The sequence below is a fragment of the Struthio camelus genome, chromosome 23 (assembly GCF_040807025.1).
Source record: "Struthio camelus isolate bStrCam1 chromosome 23, bStrCam1.hap1, whole genome shotgun sequence".
NCBI classification, from domain to species: Eukaryota; Metazoa; Chordata; class Aves; order Struthioniformes; family Struthionidae; genus Struthio; species Struthio camelus.
The window spans coordinates 9,445,187-9,464,947 of NC_090964.1; the positions used below are offsets into that span (position 1 = coordinate 9,445,187).

The 19,761-nt window shown below is 41.4% G+C and overlaps 1 protein-coding gene across 1 annotated transcript in view; it reads right to left on the bottom strand.

Moving 5' to 3' along the window:
- The window catches only part of CSMD2 (CUB and Sushi multiple domains 2), a 373,566-nt gene extending 365,510 nt beyond the window's left edge, over positions 1-8,056 (bottom strand). The window contains exon 1 of the mRNA XM_068917408.1: positions 7,976-8,056. The gene's annotated coding sequence lies outside the window, so the exon portion shown is untranslated. The remainder of the gene's footprint in view (positions 1-7,975) is intronic.
- Between the last annotated feature and the right edge of the window lie 11,705 nt (positions 8,057-19,761).

Genomic DNA, 19,761 nt, shown 5'->3' on the forward strand with positions numbered 1-19,761 from the left:
AAAAGACCGATGACAAACTGGGAATCAGTATCTGTATTGAATTACATTTGCCACAAAAAGAGTTCATTAAGTAACAGTATCTAATAAAAATAGTCTGTCAACTTGAAGGATAGACTAAATCCACTTAACCAAACAGCTGGTTATTTTCTTATGAGCTATGGAGTGCTCTAACAGTCAATATGAGCAAGGAAGGGGACAGAAAAAGGGAAATAGCAGCTCAGATGTTAGCATGCAAGGCTACTACTGTGAGCCATAGTTTCTAGACTCTTGTCTTCTGCATACTCTAGCACAACTGGAGGCAAGGCTCTGCACCTTCTGCCTTGATTTCTCCCTCTATAGTGGTAACAGCTCTGCTCTTTGCACCAGAAGGGGCACAACAGACCATGAGATGCTTTGAGGGTCAGAAGTGTTATCAGGAGACCACTTTCTACACTGCTCCTATGTATCAAATGGTCAGGACTATGACAAGGGGAGATTTGATTTTCCTGGCTTCCATGCACAAACCTGAATACTGTAGTACTGAGTCCTAGGGGACCAGTAGCCCAGTCTTCCAAACTGGAAACTGGAACGGGAAGGTGTTATCTGACTCAAAGTTTGTGCTCTCAGTAGCAAACACAGGAGCAGAAAGTTCAGCGGCTAGTCCTTTGTTTAAGCAAGTATCTCCTGACAGAAAATCTGCCACCCCTTACCATCAGCTCACTCTGATTAATTCAAAGCCAAAGAAACCGTCTGCAGGGCCCTGGCTCAAGGGATTTGTTCCAAGGTCCTGACGAAGCCCCGTAACACGCAGCTTGCACAAAGAGTACTACATGTAAGATTCAATGCCACAGAGACAGGTTGTTGGGAATAAAGGTCAACCATGACATGGCCTTGCTATGAGCCTCTTGCACCTTTCTCACATGCATTTGACACAATAGTCTCAGAAGTACAACCCTTCTTTAAAAAGGGTCAACTTTATTATAATCTTGTTGACTCTTCACCATTTAATGACTTAGTACAATCCTTTTAGTGTTTCTATCCTTCCATTCATCTACAAGACTTTTGGACAACAAATTCATTCAGTGCTTTAAAAGAATCCTGGAAGAGAAGGCATAGAGAAGCCCTATTACAGTCTATACTGGAACGCATACTATACTTAATCCTTCTCAGTCAATCAACTAAAACAATTAATGTTAAATATGATCTGATCTATTCACAAATTGTATTTTTAGATTTTGTAAAGCTACAGGAAATGAGCATGGCTATGTCACCACCATGCCAAACTCCCACCTAAACGATTATCAGGAGCTGCTTTCCTGAAGCCAGGCTTGTCTTCCAGGTCAGTTTTACTGCATTGAGAAGTTGAATTAAAAAAAGGAACAACAAAATTCATGCAAATTGAGAGAACAGAAGTACATAGATGAATAATGCTGTAACAGAGTTATTATTTCAAGACTGATCAAACCTGAGAGCCAGAAACCCCAGGCCTAGCTGAACATACTAAGTTTCCTCCCTTCCTCTTTCTTTAGTCTCTTCCTCCTCAAAAATGTAGAGGAGCCTGGGGTTACCTAACTTCCCTCAAAAAAGATCATGTTCAAGTTTTATTGATTTCAACTCCACACAGATGACAATGGAAACAAGCTTCATACCAAGGACTGTAGCAACTTCTTGTCTGCCCCATATTATACATAGTCCTCAAAACACAATTCACCTCTTGTCATTAGCAGTCTTTCTTTCATTGTTAAGGAAGATGGAATCTGTTTCTGCAGTTTATATTCCATCACTGAAATTCTGCATAATGAAAGTATTTTATACATAAGATAATGGCATTATTTTTTAGTAAACAAAGCACATAAGCATCAAATTCACTAGCACTGCTGAAACACACCAGAAGCCATTACACAGACCCATTCAGCTGCAAAGCCAACAAATATTCCCTTGCGTTGACTACTGATCATGATACTTGCAGAACACCTCCCTCCTGAATAATAACAATGAAAGTTTATGAAGTTTTTCCTCCCTCCCCGAGGGTAAAAATCCTACCCTTGCCGCTCTAAGGCTAGAATAAACTGGAGTGTGCAGACACCTTTAGGGACTGCAGTTACCTACAGCTGCAATGTTACTTGGGAGAAAGAACCCCCTTCATCCGTGGGCACACAGCAGCATTTCTCTCCCTTTCCTTTAAGTCTCACATGGCTCATGCCGCCACCACTGCAGTTTTTCAAAGTCATTTAGTCCCACTATCCAAAACAAACTTTCACAAAAATTAGCTTGCATTGTTCCATTACATTTAAGATAGTATGTGGGGAGGGAGGGAATTGATTGAATAGCTATTAATCAAAGAATGGGTTTTTATCCTTGTGATGTCATAATCTGCAGAAAGAGAGCTCAAGCAGTTTATTAAATTACAGGAATGCCAGGAAAAATAGATAGCTTTAATAATACATTTTTGCCAATCTGCTATATTTTATATATAGCTTGCAGAAGAGAATTAAAAAGTTTTCTCCTTTTAAATTGTAATTTCATATGGTAGAGAAGTAGATCCTCATTGAGGCAGATTATTCAATTATTCAATGACTCAATTATTCTAGGCTAAAAAGTTTATTTTTCTGCTAACAGATTACTGCAGTTCAGCTGGGGGGATGGGGGCACACATCTAGGAAATCTCCAAGATAAACATTTTCTGAACTTAAAGTCATGACCCTTGAGTCAAAGCACATATCTTAGCTCAAAAAGATTAACAGGTGCACAAATGGCTCATAGGCCTACTTCTAGAGGGAAAAAAATGTACTGCTAGGCTAGCATACCCTATCACATTGCACTCTACCATCGGCCTGGTGTGCTGGACCCACCTTGGTTCCCAAGCATGGCAGGTATTATTAGAGCAGTAGAGCATTGGGCTGCCTATGGATTCCAGCAGGCAGTCAGAGCCACCAAGTTAGCAGATGTGCCCAAAGGAGGGGGTGACTTGGCCACAGAACACTTCTGCTCTTCACCAAGATCCAGCCCAACTCAGGAACTAGGACACTGTCACTAAGGCCAGAAGAGTTTTGTACAACTGCTTGCGTGAAAGATACCTCTTCATCCACTATCTCCAGCCACCCTTTGGCAGGTACAGCCTTCTTCTCAGTCACTTTATTTTACTTGCTTCAAGAAGCATCATTATACAGACCAAGATCTACCAAAATCTGACGCTACCTTTTTTTTAAAATAATTATTCTTCTACCATCCTCCTTCCTCATCTCCAAGACCTTCCCATGATTCAGCATGAGCACTCTAATTCCAGCTTCTCCAGGTTGAGAACTGGGTCACATTCTTTTCTTCAAAAAAAATCCTTAGATGATATTGATGAACCAAATTTCTTTCCTCTTGGAATAAGACTCACAGGAGTAGGATCAGGGGATGTTGTGCTGTGATTCAGGATGTGTTATCTCTAACATAACAAGTAAAAAATGAAATTCTGAACCCGTCTCCTTAAGGAAGTCATAGTGCAACTTACAAGCCAGATACTGCAACCAAAGCTTTCAAGAGCATGTATGACCCACGACCTTCAAATGAAGAATTTAACCTTCCCTAACCATGAACAAAGGTGATGTCTGATTCATTTAAAAGAACTAATATTAGAAAAACTCACCCCAAAGACAGAACAGGTGTGAAATGAATTTTAAGCGCAGATGCCCAAATTCACTTTTAGTTTTAATAGTTCAATAGTTTTAATTCAGTTCACCATCACCTGTCCTAGACTCTGACAGGACAAGGCAACCCTTTAAGAGCTGACACATTCTATCCCAAACCTGCCATTCTCCGCTATAAATGCACACTGCAGTAAAAGATCAATGCAATAAGACAGTATGATTCTCTTTCTCCTCTCGCTAGCTAGGGGGGAAGGGGGAAGATATCCACTAAACACAGTAACGTGTCTATCCAGTAAAGAGAAATAACCTTGAAGGTTATTCCAAACATCGGCACATTCTCTCAGAAGACACTAGTTCTCTTTTCTTCTCATTTTAGTTTTACATCAAGTTAATGACTTGATAGGAGCTATTTCTGACTTACACCTATGAGTAAAACAAGAGCAGGGTACAGTGCACAGCTATTTCCCAATATTTAAAAGGAATTCTGTAACACTTCAAAGATATCACAGCCAGTAAGTCCTACAAAATTGAGAGTTCATTTACATTAATAAATCAGAAACCAGCTTCCACACCTTTAATTCTGTCAGTCTCTTCGCTGTGCTTTATGCATTAACCTCCAAACACAATCTTGCAACAACAGACCTAAGTATGTTGTACTGTCAGAAAACCTTTGGGAGCAGACTACAGTCTGTATTTATCAATCTATAATTGCACAAGGTCAGGGTGGGGAAGCTATCGGATTTAACAGGTAATCCATTGAGACAGAGAACACTATAGTTAGGGATGGTCCAAGGTTAGGAGAGAGATACACAGGAACGCAACCAACATGTTGCTATGAGAACTTAATCTCATTTTCATATTTGCCTCTCAGAAACATACCACCTTAATCTTTTCACAGATTCTTCTGTGAAAGCAAAGCTCATCAGAAACAAAGTGTCTTATTGAACACATACTCCTCTTTCACCTCTGAGAGGAGACTGTCTCCTGGGATGAGGGAAGTACCCAGTTCTGTAAGTGTACAGCAGGAAGCAGTCTACACACATCTGACTATTTCAGACTCCATGCTTTCTCATTCCTTTCAGCATGATCTATGGAGCACTCAAAACTTCTGCCTTCAGACTTACAGATAGAAAATAAGACTAGAAGGAAACTGCCAAGGTCACCTAGTCCATCTCCTACCCCCTAAGGCAGGATCAGCATTACATGAACCATCTGCCCAGATGAGGTATACAGAGTTGACACAGGTAGAGTCAATCCTGCCTTGGGCAAAAGGACAGATTAGGTGGGGGGTTTTTTTAAAGTCCCCTCCAGCACTATCTTCCATCATTCTCTACAACATCTGTGAAGAGCACTACTTTTAGTTTTAATGCTCAAATGTTGATGTCCAAGTCTCACTTCAGTTTGGTTTGTGTTCACTGGTTAAAAAAGTCATGTGCTACTGTGTTGATTTATATGATTTTTATAAATAATCAGAATGACAGATTTGTTGCCCTCAGTTACAGAGACATGAATTTAAAAGAGTATTTAAGGAGTATTTCTAAACCTAGTCACTGAAGTAGTCCAGTTTTCAGCATGTCTTCACAGCTTCAGACATTAGCACTGCTGAAGGAAGCGCAATTTTACTGCAAGCTGTAGTTCCAATAAAGGCTGCTATATTATTCTCTTCCTAAGCCAGGAAAATCTTGACAAGTCTTTTCCAGGACTTCTTCAGTTAGTGCACTAATACACAACTCACTCAAATGACAAACCCAAGAAGGCTGCAGAGACTGTCCTCTGACTCTTCTCTACTGCAGAGGTTTTTCCTGTAGCTGAGTAATCTTTCCTTCCCAGAACTGCTACTGCAGTTTTATTCCAAAGGCTCACAATAACACCCCATAAGTTCTAACAAACTGAAACAGACTGCAGCAGGGGGAAGCCGTAGAACTAAGTGGCTCTGCCTCTCCCCCACCTCATCCCTTTATAATCTTCAGCACAGGATCCACCCAGGCTGTAAGGCCACATGGATCCTGTACTGAGGACAATGGTCCTGTCAGGACCTGGAATGGATAAGTGCAAGCTATGCCCCACAGGTCTGTTAGGAAAAGCAGGCTACACTATCAAAGCTGAGTTTCTTACTTGGCAAATCAGAAGTCTCCAATTTCCCCATATGCTTGAGGAACAGAAGGGAAGATGGCAAAGTATGCTTGGCTTGACACTATATTGTCATTACAAGCCCCTAGAAGGCCCACAGTGCTCATGTAAGTGAGCACATGCTTATTTAGGCACATGTTTGTGCCCTGCACACACTTGAAACAGCTGAAGACTTACTGTGCAAGGCAAAGTACATCTGTCAGATTTACTGACAGAGTTGACAGTCTCAAGTGAGAAGTGTTGCAGAAGTTCCACACGTAAATATGGTCATCCAACTTCACAACTCCTACTGTACACACTCATTTCTTATCTTAAAACCCAAACAGTAAGCTCTCAGTTGAGAACTGTGTTGATATGTTTGTGCAAAGGGTACAGTAAGATCCTGATCTAGAAGTGGACAATAGTTCATTCTGTATTTCAGGTAGAACTTCCAGGGAGGAGAAAATGTTTCCTACCTCTGTGCATTGATTAAAGCAGAAGGAACTTAGTAGCCATCCTTACTTTGTACCAGCCAGCTACGTACCATCACCGCTATGAACAGATAGGGCTTCAAACACTATTCCTTTGACCCATTCCCTCTTCAAGAACAGAAGAGATTAACCCCAATGATGCACTGTCAATGCGTTCTCTAACCATGCAACTGAAGACAAGGAGCACAACTAGTAACACAAAGAGGTAGCGATGAAAACTGGGTATTGCTTTTGTGCATTTTTAACACAAGCAAACTAAACAAGTCTTTGAGTAGAAAGGGGGAAGAAAATTGCATTAAGAAAAGTTTACAGGGAGAGCAGAGGGTCAGGCTTGGCTCCCAGATGAGGGACATAACATTGTGACCACCTGTGATTAACAGAGCTTGGTTTTAAGCACCTGTTCATCTTCCACACGCTCCTTGGACTCGGCTCATTCGATTTTTGCATTGCATAAAGACCTGAGTTGCCTCCTAATCTCTTCCTGAGTCGCTTGAGGTACATCAGCAGAGGGTTTGGTCTCGACAAACTCTGATGAGATATTTGACAGAGGCAAACACCTCTCCTGAAGTTACAAAGACCAAAGCTGTGAGGTGGGCATGGGTCACTGCAGGCTAGGAAAAGCAAGAGATGAAGCTAACAGTTTCTATTTCCAGTCTACATGAGTACCAGTATGGGGAAAGGAAAACTTCTGTTCCTTTTTCAGCTGGAAGATGCAGCTGCTGTGGGAACACTGTGGGACAGAAGGATTCACATAGGACATGCTATAGGAAGCTCTGCAGCTTGATCTGTTTTGACACCGGCCTTGGACAAGCTTATTTACTTTCTCCGGTGCTTGCTTATAGATGAATAATGAATAGATGACTCAACAGATGTGACAGTGATTTGGGAGGGAGAACTTAACCCTATGACTTGCTTTAAAAAAGCATTCAGACTAGTAACAATTCTCAATGTAGGCAAGCAACAAAATCAATTTCACAGCAAAGCATATTTGGATAGGCACAAACCTCTGAAGAGGAGCAAAACCTTCGTAAGACAGCGTAGAGCTCACCATTCCATTGTCTGCAGTGGTGTGTCAAAAAAACTAATAGGTTGACTGAATATAATCACTGTAGCCCTCCCTTCCCCTCCCCCCCAAAACCACATACACATTGTGCAAATTTGCACAGGCTTAAAATGGGGCTCCATGGTGTGTATAAAATTGCTTCCCTACCTTAATAAGATATCTTGCATATTACAGCAAGTCACAGATAAATGCCCGCTTGCTGCTAGGGCTGCGCTTCACAATTTGTATGCTACTGAATTAATCTTATTAGGAAGTATAATATTCAGAACATTTATTCCTTACTTCCTTTCATTTGTACAAATATGTTGCTCTGCCATGTTCTCTAATTGCTTAACATCTGTTAGAAGGAAGAGAAAATAAACACATTATGGCAAGAACAAACTGTAATACCCTTTTAAAAAGTGCAAGTGTAGTAATGTATTATAGAGAGGATTGATAGAAGAAAGTCATCTACCCCATAAACTGAGGAGCATCAGCAGTTTTTGGGATCAGAGTATTACCAGCAGATTGAATCACTGGCAATTAGTTCACTCAGTTTAGTTTTAGCTTTTGACTATTACTTAAGTCAAAGTATTTTTTTCACCAAAACCTAGTGCATGCAAATACAAGATTTAATGCGAGATTTTCTGCAAGATTCTAGAAACCCCCCCCCCACACACACACACACTCACTCTGCAGCAGCCTGTAGACATACTCACGTTTTCCACATGCAGGAACTCCTATGAAGATCCTTACGTCTTTAATGGTATGCTGCTAGTTCAGGGCCATCTGGCAACGCTAGCTTCACGCAGAAGGTCTAGCATAGGGTCTATTGAGCCACTAAAGCCTGCTCAGCTCATGGGGAATTATTTGTGGAGCATTTAGGCTATCCTGGAAAACTGAAGACAAATCAGTGGAGCATGAAACCCAGAAGCGCATCCCACAGTACAGTTGTCACAGGAAGTGTTTGGACACCTCTGAACTTCAGGTTTGACCTAGCTGTGGTCTACAATTAACATGCTTGCTGAAGCTTCTTAAGTAAACCTGCATAACCAATACACTAGTAAAAACAAATTGTAGTAAGTTGTGTAACTGTAAAACTGTAACTCCTCAAGCAAAATAAACTAATACTGGTGAAAAGACTTTTCACCAGCATGACTAGTCACCTAGAGAAATGGCACAACAGCTGTTGCAAGCCAATGAAGTTCATTTCTCCATGGGCTTGCATCCTGTCTCTATAACACTTCGCCATAGTCTCAGCTCATAACTCCTCCTTTGCAATACCCTCAGTTCTTCCCTGCACCTGGGAGTAGGCATAAGAATCAGTGATGAACCCTTGGACCAGAAGTCTTAAACATGAAGTGCCAATTTCACAGGTGCAACAGGCTTCCAACAGCCATTCCTCAGGAAGGGATGAAGGATTACTAATCTTAGCTGTCCAACCCTAAACAACCCCAGAGACTGGTCAAGAATCATAACAGCCAAGTGAAACAAATGCACAAGTTTAGGCTATTTGTGTTTGTCTCAGCCTCTGAACTTAAGGTGGACTTGCCTGACAGTTTCCAGCTTTTATCCAGAGCTGGAAAACTAGAAATTTCCTAACAACGAAAGATAAGGCTTCCCAAAAAATTCAATGGCAACAGCAGCTAAGGCTTTAAGAAGCCTGATAATCTCAGATTCATCACTGAAGACTGACACTTGTTGATAAAGGACAGAGGTCATTAGTCCCTGCAGGAAATTGGGCATTTCTGTATAATATTTTATATAGGAAAAGCAGGAAGAAGTTGAATAGACATGTAGTTCTAATTAATTTGATTGTCTGCTCAAGAAATAGTCATTCCTTTGCCCCAGCACGCATTTTGCCTCCTGCTTAAAAAAAGGAAACAAACCCTAATTCTATTTAAAATATTGTAAAGTCCTAAGATAGAATCCAAATCTGCTATATTTGTGCACTTCAATGTCATTCTGACACAGCACATGATGCAGTCCGATTTTATTGTGCGATTTCACAAATGACTTAACCATAGAAACAGAGTCCCATAGTGTTAAACTTGGGAGGCCTTTTATTTACAGCTTCCTGTTATTGCCGTTCTTTGCCTCACTCAAAAACACGCCAATTGTCAATAGGGGACTAAACTGCATGCAACTGAGGAATGCAACTTCAGCATTTTCCCCCCTCCATATTTTGTAAGCTGAACACAAGCCATTCACCAAGACAAAAAGTATAAAAATGAAAAAAATCTACTTCAAAGAAATTTCACCCAATATATTACGTACAGAGCCTGACAACCTGCCTTCTTTGTGCCTTCTGAGCAACACACCAAAAAAATGGATGTGGTATAAGCCAGAGTGAAGCCAATTAATTCAAGCCTGCTGGAGAGATGGGAAGTAAGGAATGAGGTTAAATTATGACACAAAGCATGGGGCAGCAGGCAGACCCAAGTGCTAGTATTAAGTTCCGAACTGCTCCCATCTTCTGCAGCAAAGACTTCAGTTCCAATCAGCCTTTACTGACATAGGCGAGTCTGAATGAACCAGCCTGTTTGCTAACAGAAGACTTCTTGACACTTCTCTCAAGAAAATATGAAAGAAAAGACTCCACCATTGCTGCCTCTGTTGTTACCCCTTTTTATTATTCATTGGACAAAACCTTATCAAAACCAGCAGACCTTTACACCCACTTTGCATCACTGAATTTCCTAATCTAGGTGCAAAGCTGGGAAGGCACAGGCCCCACGAAAGACAGAACAAGAAATTAATCCCTACTGGTATTTCACATGCCTACCAGTTTACACTTGCATTGTGCTGGAGAGCATGATAAAATGGAGTCTAGAAATGAAGCATCGCAGTCTTTGGTCTTTTCTATTACACAGTTTGCAAGCTGCAACTAGGACCCTAGATTCTCTTCTCCATAGCCTCAGATTTAATAACCAGTGTATTTTGCCATTACTTTTCTTACTCCTCCTTACATCCTCCAGACTCCAATAGGTTAATACAATCAGTTTTGTTCAGATAGGGCTGTTCATTTTCACTTAGGTTTAAACAAAAAAATCTAAACAGACTCCGCCTTCCTCCCAGGTAGTCTTGGATTACGCAAAGATGGTGAGACCCACAGCATCACTTGGGAAAGGTAATTCATTACCTAGTTCCACATGCTCAAGTTTGATGGTTCTACTCAAGAAAGCCAATTTTCTGCTAAATCAGTTCTAGAAACAGTGATCAGTGGCATCCATTAAGTTGCCAATTAAATGCACAGCATTCATTAGAAAAACACTAATAATCCTTCCACCTTAACTTCTGAGAAAGTTTAAGGATGCATGTTGCTATTTCAAGTCCCACTGCCTCACACCCCTTTGCTTACCAGAAGGGTTTCACCTTCTCCACCTTTTCCTCTTAAGGAACGAGAGGAGAAAATTACTTAAGGTAACACTTTCACTTACACAGCCAAGGTTAGAATCAGACAGTACCTCAACCTGTTGGTCAGCAACAGATACCAGCATTCCTTGGCTCATTCTACAGTATGACCTACAGGCTGCTTCAACATCAGAAACTCTATTAAAAGTGCTGTCTAGTCACTGAAAAAGAAGCAACCTTTCCCTTAAAAAAATCAGGCTTTACCATCTAACTATAAGAAAAAGCAGGAAGATAATGGGAGGTGATCTCTCAAGACCACAAGCTTGAAGGGATGCAAGAGCAAAACCAGGAATATTCTGAAAGCTAAGAAAGTTCAGTTTTAGCTAAGCAAGCACTGAGTTCAGTCAGACAGGACTGAGGTCTCAAGCCATAGCTAAAATGCCCCCCCTCACCGGGCTCATATTGGTGTACACAGTATTTAGTGACTTATACAGATACCCCAGCCCCCCCCCCCAACACACCTGCAGCCCCAGGAGACTATCAGGACAGGCACTGTTCAGCCTCTCAGGACAAGAAGAATTCTGTCAGTCTTACTAAATATCCTGCTCTTGAACATGGGGTCAACATTTACTGGCAAGTCTGACCACATCAAGGTCTTAAGACTATAACCACACATTAATACACTCTACATGCCGCATTTCATATTTTCTCGCTGATCACTGGATGCTGGTCATCAGCGGAAACAGTCATTTCTAGTACATTTAGTCAGTATTTAACTGAAGAGGGTTATTCCTCAGGACTGAGGCCTCTTGGCAATCATTCAATACAAGTAACTGGTGACTTCAGTAACAGTGAAGGAGTGTATATATATACATTTGAAAGTTTCAATAGATCATCTGACAGGCTATTTTCAAAGACATCTCATTCTCAAGTAACAAAGCTAAGTGCCATGTAAACAAGAAGAGGTGGCATGACAAACAGCACCAGCTGAAAACAATCTCATTTTTTGAGTGTCATTCCATTTTACAATTAATTCAGCTGCAAATCTGTAGGAAACACAAAATAGGTTATTACCATGTAATGAGTAAACAGACTGCATCAAAGAATTGGCTTGGTGGTAAGAAAGCCAGTTTGAAGCAAACTGTCATTCTTTATACAGTCATAATTGCCAAAGCAAAAAACATTCCAAGCATTTGTCACTGTCCCTGGCTACATGCAGAGATAGGCCAAATTCTGAATGGTACCATGTAGCACCCCACACAGCAAAGAACAAAGGAGTTGCAAGAAGGGCTAACAGCAATCACACAGGAGGCAACATACATTTCATGATCCAGCCTGGACTATCCTGTATGGACTCAAAGTGACAGTCCCCTCACACATATGACCAGCTCAGGCACAGAGCCAAGGTCCAGAGTACAGAAACCTCCTAGGTAGAGGTTTACTGGACTGAAGCAATACTGTAAAGGCAAAGCTCAACGCTATGATCTGCAACATAAGCTGCACTAACCAGAGCTACTGGCAGAAGAACTGAAAGAGGGAAGGTTAGAACTTTAAGTCCTTACCAAGTTATACTTACCATTAGTTATTAGAAGTAGGTGAATAAACTGCTGGAAGTCATATGGTATACTTCCCTTCAGATTCTATTCTCAAACATTTTGCAAACAATTTTTCATCCATTTGACCTTTACTCTCAAAGTACATCCAAGTCACAAGCAGCACCACAGTCTGCCTGATGCACAGGATTTCAGTTCTCGAGCCTGGCTGGGGAGATGGAGAGATAACCAATACAAACAAGCTGGCTTCAAATCCATCATTCACTTGCTGTGCCTATTTGAGCATTCAACCTGCTCTTCACTACTTATGTGAATTTTCATAGAAAAGAAAACTCAAAGGATCAGCTGAAGACAAGAATCCAATCAGGACTTTTCAGTTATTATTAAGAAAAGAGTATCTATGCCCTTATGGCTTTCAGAAGGCTTTATGTGGTGAAAAGCTGGTGTAAGCCTTTGATCCTACACCAGCATCCTGTTCTCCAACTAGTTATAGCCATGGACAGACAGGAAGCCAACATATTTCATTCACAGGTCAGTTCCGGAGCACAGATGCAGGAACACCCTCTGTTCTGATCTTTTACTGATCATCACCTACATCAAAAAGCCTGCTTTAAGACCAAGTCCACTGCAGACCATTAAGCCTCCTGCTATTTGCACAACTCCCTCTAAGAGCACCATTTCTAAAAATAGGCAACCACAGGACTTCCTAAGGCTTAAAAACTTACAGTAAGGATTGAGAGAAGGCATTGTTATCTTTCCGCAGTAGCAAGTTCTCCCTCCCATTTGATCTTTAGTAAATTTCTAGATAAAAAGCAGTCCTTTTAGCTTCTGGCCTATCAGTGTTACAATGCAACCTAAAGATGAGGACGCCATTCTGACAGCCGTTGCCCTTGACCTGATGATAACCTCAAGAACATACTCTTTACAGACCATGCAGACAGAAGTTCACTGTCCTGTTTCTACAGTGCAGGAAGCTAACTTCCTCAGAAACTACTTTGCTAACTCAAAGTCACACTCATTGTGCAGCATGCTGATAAATGAAGGTACATTTACTGATGTCCTGATTCACTGTTGCATAGCAGATAGCAGGGTGGCCAGTCAATAAAGGCAGGGGGGAGGGGAGGGAGCGTTCTGCCATCTTAGCATGGATTCCCCTTACTCCAAGGGGCATCTGATTGGCCAAACCAATGGCAGCAAGTCTACATCTTCAAAATGTTTTGTCCGTAAGTCAGGATTCAACCCCCTCGAAATGCAAGGGAAGGTTACTCTGTTGTAGTATAGATCACAAGTTAAGGACACTCCTAGCTAGATAACTCTGGCAGGGAGAGAAAAAGGACAAATATATATGTTTTTCCCAGTGGGCCAAGCATTCTTTCTCTGCATCGGACAGACCATCTGAGCAGAGGGGAGGCAGTACTGCCTTCAAATGTTTGTTTTTAATGAGCGAAAATACTCCATGTGCTCCTCTGCCTTGCAGACTAAGCCACAGGGTAAGATACAGTTAACAGCTGTACAGTTAACAGCTTTTTGTCAGGCTAAATACTTTAAGAATACAGTATGTGTTATTACAGCAACTGCATCTACAAGGAGTGTACACACATTTCTGAATTTGTGAAAGAAAAGGAACTTATCAGCCTTTTTGGAAAAAGCTCCCCTGGAACCGGGATCCCTTAAACATCATTGGCTGTCATTTTTCTCACCTTACATCTGAGACTTGGCAGCACTGCAAGACTTTAGGCAGTCTTTCACCTCACCAAAAGAGGTACTAATTCACATGGAGTTATGGCTGCTATCATCTTCCTTTTAAAGCCTATTGCTGTCCTTAATTGCATGCACCCAAGGACCATCTATTCTCTTGAGCATTTCAGTATTATTAACAACTTACAAATACACAAATAACTTCCCTTCCCTCTATGAGGGGGGACTTTTTGCTTTTAAATGTGGAGGCACCATTTCAGTTTAACTTCTCAAAAGCTGTTAAACATCCAACTCTGTTTATTTTTCAAGTTACTTTGCTAAGTTTCTAGGAACAAAGGTAGAGGTTTGAACATGATTCTTTTTAAATCCATGACAAATGGAAAACTCTCCAGAATGTGTGAAAGGTGAAAACAATTTACATTTTAAAGCCTTGGCTGATTTGAAACACTCCCTTAATGTGAAAGTCCCTTTCTTAATAGGGAAATATTGATGATGACTAAACTACTTCACATACTTAAAGCAGCTAGAGATACATGGCACTTCAGCAACCACGGCTCAAAAAAAAATAAATGTTTTCTTGAGTTAAAAAAATTTAACTGCAACAGAAGTGAATCCACAACAGCAAGACATAGGAAGTACAGTCCTTCAGGTGAGAACACTTACTGTCTTGAGGTGCTCTTTCCCACACTGAAGTTCACCCAGCAACAGTTTTAAACTCCGTATATTCAAGCCATATATGGATCATCCCTGAGATTGGAGATGGAAGTGAAGTTAGTTATGCTAGTCATCTCAAACTTAAGGGCAGCTACTGTGGTTCTGCTGCTGCTGCCCCCCCCACCCCACCTTGGTCACAGCAGCAGCGATGGGCAGTCATTTACCAGGCAAATGCCTGTCAGGGAGCATCCCTCCACTAAAGCTGCCACTCAGCAACTACTAGGCCACAGAGGACAGGGATACAAGGAAAAACTGAGCTCCCCAAACTGCTCAACTCCTGAATGCAGTGAGGAAAGCTCAACTGCAAGAGGTATCAGATCTTGATTTGTAGAAGCCAAACAGTATGAATAGCGTTAAACAAGAGAAAAAAGTTTCCACATTATTCTCAATACTCATCCCCTGCATGCCTGGGAGAAATACATTGTGCAATTCACCTTCAGTTTACAAATGACCACGCAATTGGGGGGGGGGGGAGGGGGAAGGGAATAATGTAGCATGAAATACAAAACCTACACTTGAATTGAATCATTAAGCATTGAAGAAACACAGCTGGATCCAGTTCAAGCACTCTTAGATTCAAAGTACATGAAAGCCTAATTTAGAAGCTGGGACAGAATCAAAAAACTCAAAACACAAAAACACCCCTTCAGAGAGGCAAAGAAACCAAGTGTAATAATACATAGGCCAAATTTGCTGCTGGTTTCAGGTAGAAGAGCCACATAGAAGGTATATGACTTCACAAGGTAGAAAGCACTTGAACAGTACCAATTTGCACCATATCAGAAGTTAACTCCTGGCAACAATAGAGGAGCAATTAACAAGACAAGAACTGAGCCAGCTTCAGCCCTCATTTGTTCCTGTGGAAATACAGAGCACTTTCAGGGAAATGGACTAATGCTGAGGAAAATGCTAACAGCAAGCCCACACTGTTCTTCAGAGCCTTGTCAGAGCAACGCTTAGTCTGATTTTTTACTGTTGTTCTTTTAGTCATTTATGAATTTGTACAACCTCAAAGGAAACCACTAAAAATGGTCTGTTGGAACAATTTAGTTATCCCTTGCACGGACAAACAGTAGCAAGTATGTTTCCAAGCATCTAAGCCAGGCCAGTAGACAGCTTCTGTCGTCCACTTCCTATGCAAGCAACAGAACTTTACTGGTGTTAACAAATGCAATCTTGAAGCTAGTCTCAGCTGCTGCACAGCAGCTAAGAAAAGATCTGAAGTCTTGGGACAGCTCTTCTAGCCAGGAAGCATTACTGTGCAATCATAGCTTTATGAAAGCCTTTTTGATATTAGCAAAGCAGAAGAAAATGCCTTAGCAGGGCTGTGGACCAGGCCAATTAGGAAAAGTTGAAGTAAACTACCTGTCTCCAACTCCAGAGAAGAGATGAAGACTTTTTCTGGCCCTGATTTGACCACAGCCTTGGAAAGAGCAGGAGTTTCTTTAGCAAGTCATTTCTATTTACTATATAGCAGGCATTGATTCATTGGGAAGGGAGGCTGATGAGGCTATTTGGATTAAACCTGGTGGAAAGGCATCTGGCTCAGTCACCTGGCACACTGGGAAAAGGAGGAACCTCTATAGCAAAGAGCCAGACTAATCTCTCTGCAGAAGACAGGATTTTTTTTTATTGCTAGTATGGGTAGGACCAGGATGGCAAAGGGAGATAGTGAGGTTTACCATGAGTATAGAAACCATATGCTATGGAAGTCAGTAGTTTCTACAGGCTTTGGATTGGGCTGTCTGCACAAAGTTCACCACACATCACCTGTACTGCTTCCCTGCACTTCAGGCACAGAAGTCATTTTTGCACCTCTGCTGGGAGTTGTACAGCCTCTGGCATCAATCAGAAAGAGCTCTTACTTGGGTTAGGACTCCTTCCATCCCTGACAGTTAGTTGGAAACAACAGTTTGAGCAACATGGCCATGCTATCAGTCTGTCCCCTATTCCTGGGGCTAGGAGCAGGGTTGGCCCAGCACTGCTGGGCTGGTACCAAGTAAGCCCAGAGCGAGACGAAACAGGATAGTTATTGCACCACCCAGAGCCACCCATCTTGCAGGACTGCTGACGCATAAAAGGGAATATTATGGCCTAAAGAATCAGATGCATGTGTTCTTAAAAGCATATTGCTAACCTGAATTGCATCCAAAACCCTTCAAGCACTTTATATTTAAAGTGCAGCTTCCCATTCCTGTAGCAAAGAGCATTGCCTGCCTTTCTGCACTGCCCGTTCTTGAAGGATATCGGATATCAGCTATCAATTGCAATAGCAAGCATCTAATTTTACTTTGGCAGCAAGATGACAGTGTCTTGAATGCTAAATTACATCTGCAAAAAGGTCAAACCCCATGCATACCTGAGCATTTACATAATTCAAACAGCTCATCATCAGTTGCTTCCATTTTGTTTTTTTAAAGCTACTCCAAGACAATGATTTTGACATGACTTTTGGGGAAGTGACTTTTACTGGGTAACGTTCTTAGGTTTGACCTTGTTTCCAGTGTTAATAATGAACTGTCATTATCAACTGCTTACATCTTCAGGAAAAACCGCGGTTAGCTGTAGAAATCAGCCCTCCCTCGCAATCACCGTACTAGACCAGAAGCCCCTGCCCTGGAATGAATAGTGTGCTGTAGTTCAGCATCACTCCCTAGACCCTCCTCAGCACATAAAATAACCTAGCCCTGTTAATAGACTGCTATACCAAACTAGTCAGCTTCTCAGCTGGTATATACTGATACACTGCTAAAAGCTATGATGGAGGAGTAAGCACTCTGCTGATCAGGCACTAGATAGGAAGCCAGGAAACCATTTCAGTTCTCTGCAATGCCACCAATTTCTTGTACTACTTTTAGTATTTTTCCATACAGAAGACACTCAACATAATGAAAAAGGATTTCTCCTCTGTTTACAGCAGGGAACAGTCAGATCTTTCAGGTCCTATTCTCATCTGTCAGCAGCTTCCTGGGTGGCAAAAATGAGCCTAAGTTTCCCTCTCAGAGCCTAAGTTTCCTTTATTTGCCCCCACCAGGAAGCTCAGTCTATAGGACAGGAAAATTGTGAATATGAGGAATTCAGCCTATGCTAAGTGCACCTTGTCACTGCTAACCTGTTCAAGCTTTCCTCATAGTTTATATTCTGCAGGTGAATTACAGCTTTGTAATTAATCTTCCTCCTTATAACTCTGTATGTTAATTACCATGATTATTTCTGGTAATTCCACTTTATAAGTGCTCCTAGAGTGCAAAGCACTGGCTGCATTATCTGAAATGAAATCTCTGCTCAGGAAATGCAAGCAGGGAGTGCAGGGCATAGTCTTCAGAAAGAGATTAAACGAAATGGAAGGCTTGGTTCTTCACTAGGTTCCCTCCCGCCCCATGGCTCTTTAGCCTAATTGCTACTACTAAAAGCAGGAGCATCTCAATCTTTACCACCAACAAAACAGCTCCGTTTACTGAAGGACTATTCCCTACCCTCCCACCAGCAGAGGAGCAGAAAGTTAGCTTTGAGCAAGTGCACGTATTCCTTGCTTTGGAAGTTTAAATTGAATACACACAAAATCCTAAACACATTGACCACTTCAAAGAAAGAACTGTCTCACAGCTGTCTACCTCTCTCCTGCCTCACTGCTTGTCATGATAGGTAGCACTTGTTCCAGTGCTATCACCTAGTGCCATCTTTAGTGGGCTGCCTCCTTAGCCAACTTGCTACTTCCCTCCTTGTTCTCTATTAGAATTGAGCCTCCCTTTACCTGTGAAGTTCAAGATGATTTTTTTGTTTTTCAAGACCTGAAAGCATAATGGAAAGATCTGTTTAGGGTTAATAAGTATCTCTATCAATTGAATATTCAATCAGCATGAATAACTATCACATCTCTCCCCCCACCCTTCTGACTGAAGATAGCTAAATTACTTCTAAATATAGCCCTTAAAATCTGCATTAATCCCCTGTCTGCTTCAAGTGTGTTGGGTTTACTGACAGCATGAAGATGTAAGCCAAGCACCTGCATGGAACAAGCTTATAAAACAGGGAATAAGAGCAATCCAGGTGAAATGCAACTTAGATTACACCTTGTCTTCAGTTTCACTTCTCTGAAAGCTAAGCCTACCACCATAAAATAAGCTCACTGTGGACAGCTCTAAAATTAGCAACTTAGAGGACTGTACAGCAGTACCACTTCCCTTTTTATTAATTGTTCTCCCTTTTTATTAATTGTTCTCCAAGCTGAGGAATAATCAGCCAGAATGAGGGCTTCCTCTTCAACTCTGGAGGAAAAAAGGTAATTTGATAGACTTTTCAGCATACATTTCCTATGAAGAAATCGTTACTAGTCACAGTATATCCAAACACTACAGGCATCACAAGCCGTTTACAACACAGCAAAAAAGAGAATCCTATTTACAAGCTTTGAGGAGCTCTTGGAGAGCCAATAGGTAAAGCGTCTTTGGTTAATGGATACAGATTCCCAAAGAAAGCAGCATCCTGAGCTCAAGAACATGGTCTTAACATTATTTTTAGGTGTACATAATAAGAGACATCAAACTACAGGCATCTCTCCTCCCTGCATCAACAGTCTATTATCTGTAATCCTGATTTCGTGCTGCAAGTGTAAATAGCTCATTCGAATGAGCTAGTTTTAACATGCATGAATCAGCTTTCTGTGCAAAGCCCCCCAACACACTTAAACACCAGAGTAAGCTGAAGTGTCTTTTGGACAGATCTAGAGAAACTATCTTCAAGTTATAAACGAGTAGCAAATAGATATTGGCCCCTCAGCAGACACTAGCCTAACACTGAGCTGTTAATCACTTTTAAATACATACTGCAGCAGTAAAATTTATGAACTAGGTGAAGAAAGAACTTAGTGAGATCTGAACCCCAGCAGACTTTAGAGCAAGAAAGCTATCCTGTTGAGAACACTGAATACCAGCCTTGCATCAGCCAGGTGCAGGGGCCACAGTTCTGACGGCAGATTAGCAATTTAGCCTTTGCTGTTGAATGTGCCAGCAGCCTTGAATTCCCCAAAAAGTCCCTCTGTAGCAAAATCAGATCCCTTTTGAAGGGAATAAGTAGGGAACTGCAGTTATTCAAGTTACCTATCCAACACTATCCCATCTCTCTCTCTCTATATATATATATTCTTAAACACACTTCACTGAACATGCATAATCCTCTCAAGGCCA